The sequence below is a fragment of the Archocentrus centrarchus genome, chromosome 3 (assembly GCF_007364275.1).
Source record: "Archocentrus centrarchus isolate MPI-CPG fArcCen1 chromosome 3, fArcCen1, whole genome shotgun sequence".
Classification (NCBI taxonomy): domain Eukaryota; kingdom Metazoa; phylum Chordata; class Actinopteri; order Cichliformes; family Cichlidae; genus Archocentrus; species Archocentrus centrarchus.
The window spans coordinates 9,658,218-9,670,330 of record NC_044348.1 but is presented as its reverse complement, the minus strand read 5'-3'; the positions used below and the strand labels follow the sequence as shown (position 1 = coordinate 9,670,330).

At 40.8% G+C, this 12,113-nt stretch overlaps 1 long non-coding RNA gene across 1 annotated transcript in view; it reads left to right on the top strand.

Annotated features, from left to right (window-relative positions):
• Positions 1-9,114: 9,114 nt before the first annotated feature.
• Positions 9,115-12,113, top strand: part of LOC115776453 (uncharacterized) — a 14,772-nt gene continuing 11,773 nt past the window's right edge. Inside the window, exon 1 of the long non-coding RNA XR_004019459.1 lies at positions 9,115-9,158. This is a non-coding gene — a long non-coding RNA (uncharacterized LOC115776453). The remainder of the gene's footprint in view (positions 9,159-12,113) is intronic.

The following is a 12,113-nucleotide window of genomic DNA, read 5'->3' as shown; positions in this document are numbered from 1 at the left end:
AACTGATGGTGTGTTAAAAGAAATTGCATTTGTGACACGTAAAGCACTCAAATACATCTGGCTTTTAATTCCCTGTCAATCATATATATAATTTTTACCCAAAAAACCTGCTGTGCACAATATATGGAGGAGCTTTGAAGGCTGCAATCTGTTCAATTTTGTGCAGTCCAGTAAAATAATGCTGCTAACTTTGGCTTTAAAGATTGTAAAAGATTGAAGTAGGGATCTTGTGACTCACATATCAGTAAAGTTTTGTGAATGTGTCTTACATAGCTGTGATGACCATGTTAGCATCATCTGTCTGCAGAAAGAGAGAAATAAACAAGAACCTAAAGCAGTCCATTCAAAACTGCCCTCATGGCAGTTCCAGCAACAGCAGGTGCCTCCCAGATCCCACTGAGCCATTAAGAGGCACAAAGACAGACTCACGTGGTATAAACAATCCAGATACACTATCGCTGCTGGTAATAAAAACCTCTTTATTTTCAAAAATGGACAAGCATAGTAGACAAGATAGTATTTCTTTATGGGCTATTTCGTTTTGTGTTGTGTTGCTGTAGGAATGAATTGTTAAAACATTTTTCTGTTGTATGCTCATGTAAATGCTTTGTCCTGCCTCCAGATCTGTGAAAATGTTTCAAGCATGTGTTTCTGTGCGTATGTGTGTGTCCATGTGAGCCTGTCTGTGTATGGACCGAGAAAACAGAGAGCCCTTGACTCCCCATCTTGACAAAGTTGGGTAATTAACGACAGAGCCCATTAAAGGGAGAATATTCAGCCAGTGATAAATGGCTTTAATAACAGGCCCATGTTCTCTCTAACAGAGATAGATCCTGCCGCCACAGTCTCCCTGCCCACCAGATAAAACTACCCATACTCCCATCTCACCACCCTCTTCATCTTGCCTTTTCCCATCGGCGGTCTTGTGCCTTCTCTGTTTTCTCTGGCTTTGTGGTTTCTTTTCCACTGACTTTTAAATCATTTTTCCTTCTCTCTCAAAGATTCACATCATTCTGTCGGACAATGTAGCTTTCCGTGAGTTCTGTTTGCAGTTCCGGGCTGAAGCCACATCAAAACGATCTCGTCAAACAAGCTCAAATTTTTAAAAGGCATTCTGCGCAGTGTCCACAACACACAAATCTCTATGACATTTAATAAGCTCGACCAGTTCATCTACAGTACCTGCATGCATGCTTGTGTTATTGTAGTCGTGCTTATGCATGTTTGTCTTGTAAAATATCATTAGCCTCTTTGTGTAGGGGCCATGCAAATTGGACAGTTAAGAAGCACCAGGGCCGATTTATGTTCCAGTGCAGCCCTTTAACAGGGGCCGTGCTACTGCTTTATGTGTCCTGGTGGGTTTAGGGGCAAGGACTGACCACAGGGGTCACATTCGTCAAAGCCCTGTATTGTGAGATTGGTCCAGATGTCGGTCCTCATTAGAACCCTGAAAGTGAGAACATTCAAATGGGTGAGAGCTAAACAGGCACACTCCCATGCACAAGACTGAAAATGTGACATTGTTGCAATGTTACAGTGTTACAGCTGATTGTTTTCTATGCATTTCAGCTCTCTTTAAATTCAGAAAAAATCTATCTAAGCCCTAATGGGATGGACCATTTTGTTGGTTTTATTTGTGCAAGTTTTGAGATGTATTTCTCTGGATGAATAGAATTTCCACTGTGTTGCTCAAAGCTTGACAAAATGACAAAATTCAGCTTCACAGTGCCCCTATTAGTCTGGATGAGCCACAAACCTCACTGCAAGCTGTTTACAGTGGAACTACTTTTCCTGCAGAAGCAGTCCATAGAAAAAATGCTGACAGTTTTTTTTTGTTTGTTTGTTTTTTGTGAATTGTAAAGTTTAAAGGAAAGACATTTCTGAAAGACATATTAGTTGTTTTTGACTAGTCAACAAAGAAAATAAATGTGCACTCAATTATAGTCAGTCTGACATAAAATCAAAAGTTTTTTTTTCACTTTTTGAATGTGAAAGTAAACTTTAAGGGCTACCATTTTCAAAAATGATCTAAATAGTGGGTTTTTTAAGGTCGGAGGAAAAGAAAAAAATTAGATGGTTCTCAAAATTATTCCTATTTTCATGTCATGTAAAGAAGTAATAACACAAAGTCAAGAATCTATGCATCCATAATACTTCACAGACTCCCTGGATTCAGAAACTTTGGCTTCAGGTTTGGGTCCTCTCTCTCTTTCTCTCACACTCACACACACACACACACACACACACACACACACACACACACACACACACACACACACACACACACACATTACTTGACATGTCCTTCTCCAAAGTCCCTCCTGCATGTGAAGGGTCTTTCATACAAAGGTTGTAGCATCAGGCACTCTCTCATAGAACTAAAGGTAGCAGGTCCATTAAATACACATGAGAGTCTAATTAGGGCCCCCTTTGTGCAGCTGACTTGGAGGTAGGAGTCATTGGGGAACAACTGTGCCAGGACCCTGACACCAAGAGAACACATTCTGCAAATTAATAGAGAATGACCAAGGAGTAGCTCTATGACTGACTGGGACCTTTGCTTCCTTGGAGGCAAGAATGTTCAGAGCTGATTGCTCTCATTAAATTTGTTATAGTGATATAATTATGATAATATGCCTGGGAAATGTGATGACTCTTGGTGTGTGGTGAGTTTGCATACTATGGTAAATTTGATATGAATGTTTAATATTTATATGGTTCATGTGACCTTTAAATTAAACCAGTGAGAAAATATTGTCAAATGTGTGTTTTAGTTTGCGGCCTCAATTTAAGAACTTTCTGTGGTCATTAAAAAACAACACAATATCTTTCTTGTGGTCTTTACATAATTAATCGTCACGCACTTTGAACAAAATTAAAATAACTGATCATTTTGCCTATTTGCTCTGAATTCAAACAGGAAAAGGGACTCAACTAGCTTTCCCATTATAATTAGGCTGATAATAATGTTGAGTGAGTTATTGCACTTTTGTTATTCAGGAGGAAAGTCTTTCCTCTGCTGGGTGTCACATGAGATATGGGTGTGGACATAATTCTTATTCTGGCAGCAGCACATTGACTGATATTATTTAAATTACACCTCCTTGGGCAAAGTATTCGGAAATACTTTGCAGATGGGAATTCATCACCAAACGGTGTTGAGAATTGAAGGGACATCAGGGCTTGATTACACTGACAAAAATGCCTCTTTTTTTTCTATCACTCTGTGAAAGTCCTGTTCAGACAGTTTGAGATAGGCGTCTGCAACCTCACCGAGGATGTGTGACATCAGCCTCTGCAACTTAAGAGTTAAGACTGGTGTGTTAAAGGCAGAGCAAAGTCTCACAAGTTGCATTTCAACTTATGCTTAGCTTCTTCTGCAACCTCTCTGCCTGATCATAGTCTGTTATCAGTCAGTGCAACTATCTCCTAGTCTCAATTTTGCTACTAGTCATCCATCCATCCATCCGTTTTCTTCCGATTATCCAATTCAGGGTTGCAATTGGGCTGGAGCCTACCCCAGCTGTCAGGCTGAGAGGCAGGGTACACCTTGGACAGGTTGCCAATCTATCGCACTCACATTCATACCTATAACCAATTTAGAGTCAGAAATTACCCTAGTATGAATGTCTCTGGACTGTGAGAAAGCCAGAGTACCCAGAGAGAACCTATGCAGACACTGAGAGAACATGCAAACTCCACACAGAAAGGCCCCAGCCAGTCGGTGTATTCAAATCCAGGACCTTCTTGTTGTGAGGCAATGGATCTAACAACCACACCACCATGTTGCCCCCTGCCACCGTGTTGCACCCACGTACAGTAGCATCCTACTTAGCATTCTCATAATTACCTACTACCCCTGACTCACATGTTCTTGATCCTGTTTCTAGCACTTGCTTCCTATTCTTGGTGCATTTTGAGAACCAGCCCATATTTAAATTGATTTGAGAGCCAAGTGGATAATTTCCATGCAAAGAAAATTATAGAAGACATAGTTAACATAGGTAGTAGTCTGTGGATTACAGCTTCAGATCTTTAGTGAATCTCTTATTGTTGCACCTCACATAGGCCCTTTTTCCACCAACCGGGTGCCAGTGCCAGTATTTGAACCATTCAGTGTTTTTTTTCCACCGCGAACGCACTTGGTACTCGGCCAAAAAACAGGTTCAGCTCCAACACTGCAAGCTAGCTGGTCTGGAACCAAGAACATGTGACGAAAGCGGCAGAAGGGCGTGACTCTGCCATCTCAACTTAAAGTTTTCTTCCACTATTTCACTGCATGGTGTGTATTACACGAGAAAAGTGATGCAATTTTCACAGCGGTGAATTAGGTTGGGCTCTAAGGCTGAACTTGCTCCTTTGTATCAGTTCATATCACAGATAAAAGGACACAAAGTGCTACTTGTCATCTTGCTCATAATCGCTGTCTGTGTTTACCTTGCGTCGTACACAGATGCTGCAGTAGTTTTGTTTGGACTGTAAAACATGTTCGCAGCACAACAGCGTGTTCTCCCACTTTTGTGCCCTTTGACTTCCATGTCCATAGGAGGACCCGCACACACTCACATGCAAAGGATCAGTTCACAAAGCGTGGTGGAAAGGCAGGCTCATTTTGAAACGTTTAGCCAGTTCATTGAAACCGACACCAGCACTGTCACATGCACCAGCACCTCGGCGGTGGAAACGTAGTAATAGTCACTGATGTTAGTCATGCTGCTGTGTTTGTACCATCATTCAAGCACTGGTACTAGTGTTTACTTTGCAAATGTAAGGAACTGGTTGTAGATTAGGCGCTACATTGGTGGAAATGAGGTACTAATGGATCAGCCCATCTCTGATCAGCTTGCCTCAGTGTGCCCCCTGGCTTCCAGCCCCTCTTCCCCATCTACCTGAACTTTGTATTAAATCAGTTTGGCCTCTCTCAAGTCTTACCAGCATCTGCGCTTGGGTTTACCTATAATAGTACATTCTGGCTAGTAAAATTAATCCTGTGCATGCAGACAGCCTGACTACAAACATGAACCAAGACACAGTTTCTGTCTCCAGCCAAAGAGCCATGATTTACTCAGAGAAGCATGGTTTAAACCACTTCATGGAACACTTTAGGGACATTTCCACTTCACTCTCCAAATCCTCCACAACCTACCCTGTCTCACTCAGTTCATAGGATGACAAGACCCAGCAAAACAGCAAAGACTATATGAAACACCAAAATAATGATTAGTGGTTGTCAGGATTCTTTTATATCCAACTTAAAAAAATAAACACACATAAACAATGCAGGTTACAAGTTTGGCATTTAGCATTTAAATAAATATCTTTCATTTTAATTCAGCTTTCCCAATCCCATTTCTAAGTAATAAGTAATATATTGAGTACAAGTATGTAGCTTGCTCTTGACAGCTTTTCCTGTTTTCAAACTAGAACACTTTGCAATACAGTAAGACACCTGGTCACCTTATCTTCCTCTTGGTAAGCCAGATGGCCCAATACTTATAAAGACACTGAAGGAGATCTCTCTCCTCATCAGCTACCTTCATGGATCTGCAAGTTTCTTGGCCACTGCAAAGTGTGAAAACCATTCCATCATCTTCCTCAGCTACTCCAGTTTCACAATAGACATAAAGAACATATTTGACAAACCAGATCATGGCCATGACACTGCAAGGAGGCTCTATTTTCTGTTAAGGTGGCCATTGCTATATGAATTGAATTGAATTGAATCAAATCAAATCAAATCAAATCAAATCAAATCAAATCAAATCAAATCAAATCAAATCAAATCGATTCCTTAGCTTCACCCTAGAGAGTGGCTATAATGAGGAGGCACTTTAGAGAGCTTTGATAGAGACCATAAAGGACAAGTTCCATTTCTCCTGTCACCCAGACCCTGAGACTATGTAGCTAGGACAGACCCGAATTAAAACCAAGAGCTGCCTGTGCTCTTGTTCCCAGTGGCCAGCAAAAAGGTATGCTCAAGAGTAAGAACCAAGGTATTGTTGAGCCACATTTCATGCAAGCTAAAACTCATCTAGAAGAGCCAGCATTTTCCCCTGCATGCTCACATTGACTCAGTGCTGATATGAGCTTTCTGGACCGCATTTTCTTCTCCCAACTGACTATGTCAAATGGTATTGGCTAAGGCCAAGATTCAGCTCCTTACCCACGTCAGTGGGAAAATAATTCTTGTGGTCTTTTGGCTTTTCAGGAGTTACAAGGAGAGAGTCAGCTTTCAAATTATCAGTGACAATTATCATACTGGGAGTATTTTTTTTTTTGCCATGACTTCCAACCATTTCACCCTATCCTGTCTCCTCAGGAGCTCCACCTGTTTTTTCAACTTCCAAATCTATCTTCAGTACAGTGCATTTGTCTTGTAGCTGGAGAAATGTATCTAAGATTATTTGGCTGCAGGAGTAATTGAACTATTTTTGTCCTTAATACCTGTTGGAAAAGATGGAACACTTGGGCCCTGCAATAATTACAGACTTAAGTAATATAACTGTGAGTATATTTTATTTGATAGAATTTACTTTACTTTCACTTATTGTGCAGGTTTCAGGAACATCACGCCAGACCTTCTGTACCACCAGTTTGCTCCTACCAACGCATGTAGATTGCTTGTTCGTTCCAGATTCCACTGACAGAGTCTGTGATAGATGGACTCAGTTCGTGTGCCAGGTATGGAGCGCATTCTGTTGAGCGCTTGGAGTCACGGTCAGTTTGTTCTCCAGTCATCACCCACAGGTCAACAGCCAAACTGAGCAGGCCAGTAAGGAATTGAAGCTCTCTCTGTTTGAGTTCACCTGCATTGTTGTTGCAAACTTAGACGAGTCCACTCCAACTTACACCCCAGGCCAAAAGATACACCTTTCTGCTGAGGAGCGTCCTTTAAAAGAAAATTCCAGAAAGCATTTCCCTCTCTACATTGATCCATTCATGATTGAATGTACTGTGAACCCTTCTGCTTGTCGTTTAAAGCTCGCAGCCAGCCTTTCACCATCCCCTACCTCTAAATTATTTGAAATTAGTGCCAAATGTTTTATATTTACATGTTAAGAAGAGCAGATTTTTTATTCCACTCCTTCAAAACTCTCTTTACATACTTGTTCAGTTGTAAATCCGCACCCAGCAGATTTACAGCTGCATTTATCAAAATCAATCTACCTCTTAACCTTTGACCATACTCCAGGCAATTTGGAGTTTTCTTTGGTCTTACACAGGTGGAGTACAGTCAAGTGAAATCCTTTGACCACTCGCCATCCCACCTGAATGAGATCTCAATGTTCTAACCAGCTGGCTGAACCAGCAAGGATTTAGCTGTGTCCTCTGACATATTGGAACTAAATATGAGTTCCACATTTTATGTTGTACTTCATTTCACCTTGTAGAGAGGTGTTTTCACTCTGACATTAAGGGTCATTGCCAAAAGCACATTATAATATATTACTTCCATATTTTCTACAGAGAAAAGATTCTGTGTTGTAATACAGCAAATCATGAAAACCTTTAAGAGGGATTAACCTTTTTTTTCTTTTTCTTTTTTTTTTAGTGGGGAGTGGGAGAGAGAGAGAGAGACCAATGTAAGTGTAACTTGGCTCACCTGTACAGCTGGTGTTGAGTTCTTTGAACTCCAGCAGCCTCCCACACTCCTCTCCTCTCCACTGCACTGCTCTGCTCTCTTTTCTCTTCTCCTGCTGTGACAGCTTTGGCCTTTAAGCTCAGCACTGTTATCACATTTTAACAAGCGCGTCATTAACGTCGTCTTGCTGAGCTTTCTGTTGCAGTGATAGACAGCTGTTTTGACACACCCTGCCTCTTGCAGTCGCAGGGCTGACTTACAATAATGCATTACTAAAAATGTCAGCAGCTCCATTTAACTTTATTCGTTTTAAAGCCAGTGGTAAAGGTTTTTAGTACCCACTTTATTGAACACCTCACGATGAGATAGTGCTGTCTAAATTGTATTATACATTATAAACTTCTACAAGTTTATGGCAGCAGCTACACGGCAATGTAGAGCACACATTTACTCTTTATAGTACACAATCCGATGGAAATTACTGTGCAGATAATGTACTTGTTCTTATTTGTGGATCACTGTGCGTTCACATGTATGACCATGTTTAGCAAATGATAGTCTGCTCTGTTCACCTTTTGAATGCCAATATATCTAAAAACATGCCTTATCTGAGCACAGAATTACAGTGCACATTAACCCCAAATTTCTAGCCAACAAGGAATAATCCAACACCATCCCACCCTTTTCAGTTTCTAATACTGTTCTATAACAGTTCCATTTCTGAAATTACTCTAATGTAATAGGAGGCTGTTCATTTTTAACATAAAGCTACCATTCTTGCAATATTATAGCCACTTGTGAAGAAGGTTTATGTATCTAGGCGGTTCTACACTTTTTGGTAATACCTGTCCTCAATCTTGTCTGTCTGTTCCTTTATAAAAGTCTCCACAACAATACCCATCAATGTACCAGCTGTCTCACTACAATATGTCCTTAGTCTGGACTTTCTCACTGACCCTGAGGATATCAGTATTGTTAAAAATAATAATAATAATAAATAATGGGATCATCAAACAAAATCCCCTTAAATTAAAAAAAAAGCCACAAAGCAGGCGTCATCCCATTTCACCAACATATTAAACATTTTGCTATGAAGCAAACTCAGTTTCTCCAAGTACCCAAAATGAATTACATTGTGGATTATCATGTAATTATGGATCTTTCCAAAGACTGATAGAACCGGAAAATTGAGTTCTGAATATTTCATAATGCATAGCACCATCTTTGTAGAGGAAATTATTTAGGGATAGCATGCTCATTTGCAGAATGGATAAAGGTTCATTGCGAGTCACTAGAGTGCAGTAATTGGAAAGCTCCTATGATTCAAAGGAATCATTCAAAGATGAGCATGTCTCCTGGATAGCTGTGCAGTACTCCATTAATCTTCAGTCACACACCCAGAACTATCAGCTGCCATCCAAACCTATCAAGCTGTTGGCATGTACCATATTTGTGCTGCATATAAATCACACTTATACAACAAATGTGATAAATGTGCACTATATGCCCTTTTTTCCTGCAGATGAACCCTGGCGCCCTCCCAACCTCCGCCACCACGAACCCACCAAAGGAAATGGTAACTCTTACTGTGTTTTTGTTAAGCCTTTATTTTTAGATTTTTTTTTTTTTTTTAAGTAAGCATCCTTTTAATCCACAGACAAGTACAATTATTATAATATCAGCATCACATACTCATCACCAAGGAAAACCAAACAATTTAAAGTTGGATAAATTACTCACTTAGGTGAACACTCTGACTGGGTTCTAAAAGAATAATTTTGTCGCCTCTAGAAAACATATGAAGAAATGCCAGTTTTGAAAAATGTCATCTTTAAAAGGCAAATCTAAATGTCAGAGAGATAGATCCTTTACACAAAGAGAGTGCTGCCTTCTGGGTAGTACACAGAAAGGCTTCAGAATAATATTTTTTCCCCAGTTGAAATGAACTGCAATTACCCATCATCAAGCATATAAAGCAGTATCCTCACATTCACATTCTCATGGCCTGGAGAGGAGAGTGGTCACTGTTTGCAACATTAGTCAGGGAAAAAACAAAAGCAAGATATGTTTTGTTATGTCACAGAAAAAAAAAAATAGACTTTACTATATTGTGATGTGAGGTATGTTGCTGAAATGTTGTGAAATATTATAATGAATTCATAAAATGCATATGCTGTGACCGACTGTACTGTTTGGCATCACAGTTTTGAATAGAATGTTAACATAGGCAGGAGTAGATTTAACAAAAGGCGGCATTTATTTATTTATTAACAAAATCTTGAAACAGAAGGGAAAGTCAGACCCTATAGTTATGCATTTCCTATCACCTGCCCAGGTAAGGAAGGGATGAACAAAACACAAGTAACCAAAGTATAAATGCATTACAAAAAATTAAAGGTGAAACTTTTTTCCTCTACTTAACAATCCAAGTCATGACAGTAAAGTTAACAAGGGGGAATTCATAATCTGATCCATAATAGAGTATAGCACTTTTAATGGGAACAGGTCACAGTAAAAAAGAGGGAGGGAACCACCCCTTTAACAATCATAAACACAGCATTAGTCAGTACAGGGTGAGCACATGAGAACATTAATTCCCCACTATTTAACTTAAAAAACAAATCATGGTTCTTTTGAATTGTATGCATTTGTTTTTTGTGTGTCACAGCACTCTTGTGAGTTTCGAGACTGTTGGTCAGGAAAATTCTACTTGCTGCCATATTTGGAAATTATATAAAAATGATATATATCCCAGCTCACCCCTATGGGAGGTCTTTTGCCCTCCAAGCTGGACAGAGATCTCGGATGTCGTTCCAGGAATCTGCTGGAGCCACTCTCCCAGTTTGGGGGTCACTGTCCTGAGTGTTCCATTTACTACGGGGACCACTGTTACCTTCATCTTCCACATCCTTTCCAGCTCCTCTCTCAGCCCTTGGTATTTATCGAGCTTCTCGTGTTCCTTCTTCTTGATGTTCCCGTCACTTGGTATTGCAACGTCTATCACTACGACTTTCTTCCTTTGTTGGTCCACCACTACGATGTCCAGTTGGTTAGCATCACAAGTTTGTCTGTCTGTATCTGGAAGTCCCACAGGATCTTAGGATCTGTTATTCTCAACTCACCCTTGGGGGCATATCCCATTTTGATCTCAGGACTTCCAGATCATACTTGGCACAGATGTTCCTGTATACTATGTTATGGCATTCCATGTATGCCCTGACTGCTAGAATCTTGTACCCTGCTGTTATGTGCTGGATTGTCTCATCTTTGCACAGCCTGCACCTGGGGTCTTGCCTGGTGTGGTAGACCCCAGCCTCTATCGATCTTGTGCTTAGAGCTTGTTCCTGTGCTGCCATGATTAGTGCCACTGTGCTGTCTGTCAATCCAGCTTTGTCCAGCCATTGGTAGGATTTTTCTATATCAGCTACTTCTTCTGATGTCAGTGGCTTCTATTTCCTCCTTTGGCCAGCTAATTATGCCAGCAGCTTATCTAACAACTGGTAGAAGAAGAAGAAGAAGAAGAAGAAGAAGAAACAGCCTTTATTGTCCCACAGAGGGGAAATTTGGGTGTAACAGCAGCCGCAGTTATTATAAATATAAGTAAAAATATAATAATTCACACTATTAAGAAAAGAATATAAATATATATAAAATCAACAAACAAGATTAACCTTAATACTACTAATAATAACACTATATACAATGTACATGATGTGCCTGTGTGTTGAACCTTAACAGGCCGGACTATTTACAGTATATTATATATTATCCTACATTGTGTAGGTTATTGTGGTTTTTGTTGGGAGCAGTGATGATTATAAAGTCTTACAGCTGCTGGGAGGAAGGATCTGCGGTAACGCTCCTTTGTGCATTTAGGATGCAGCAGTCTGTCACTGAAGGAGCTCTCCAGCTCAGCAACAGTTTCATGCATGGGATGGGAGACCTTGTCCATCAGTGATGTTATTTTGGTCAGAGTCCTTCTGTCTCCCACCACCTGCACTGAGTCGAGAGGACATCCTAGGACAGAGCTGGCTTTCCTGATGAGCTTGTCTATCCTCTTCCTCTCAGCTGTAGATAAGCTGCTGCTCCAACATACTGCTGCATAGAAGATGGCTGATGCCACCACAGAGTCATAGAAGGTCTTCAGGAGTGTCCCCTGCACTCCAAAAGACCTCAGCCTTCTCAGCAGGTAGAGTCTGCTCTGACCCTTCCTGTAGAGCGCATCAGTGTTATGAGTCCAGTCCAGTTTATTGTTTAGGTGAACACCCAGGTACTTATAAGAGTCCACTATCTCAATGTCCACTCCCTGGATGTTCACCGGTGTCCGTGTGGTGGGTCTGCGCCTGCGGAAATCCACCACCAGCTCCTTGGTTTTAGCGGCGTTGATCAGGAGGTGGTTCCGCTGGCACCAGTCCACAAAGTCCTGAGTCCACTGTCTGTACTCTGAGTCATCCTCACCTGTGATGAGGCCAACTATGGCAGAGTCGTCAGAGAACTTCTGCAGATGGCAGCGTGGGGAGTTGATGGAGAA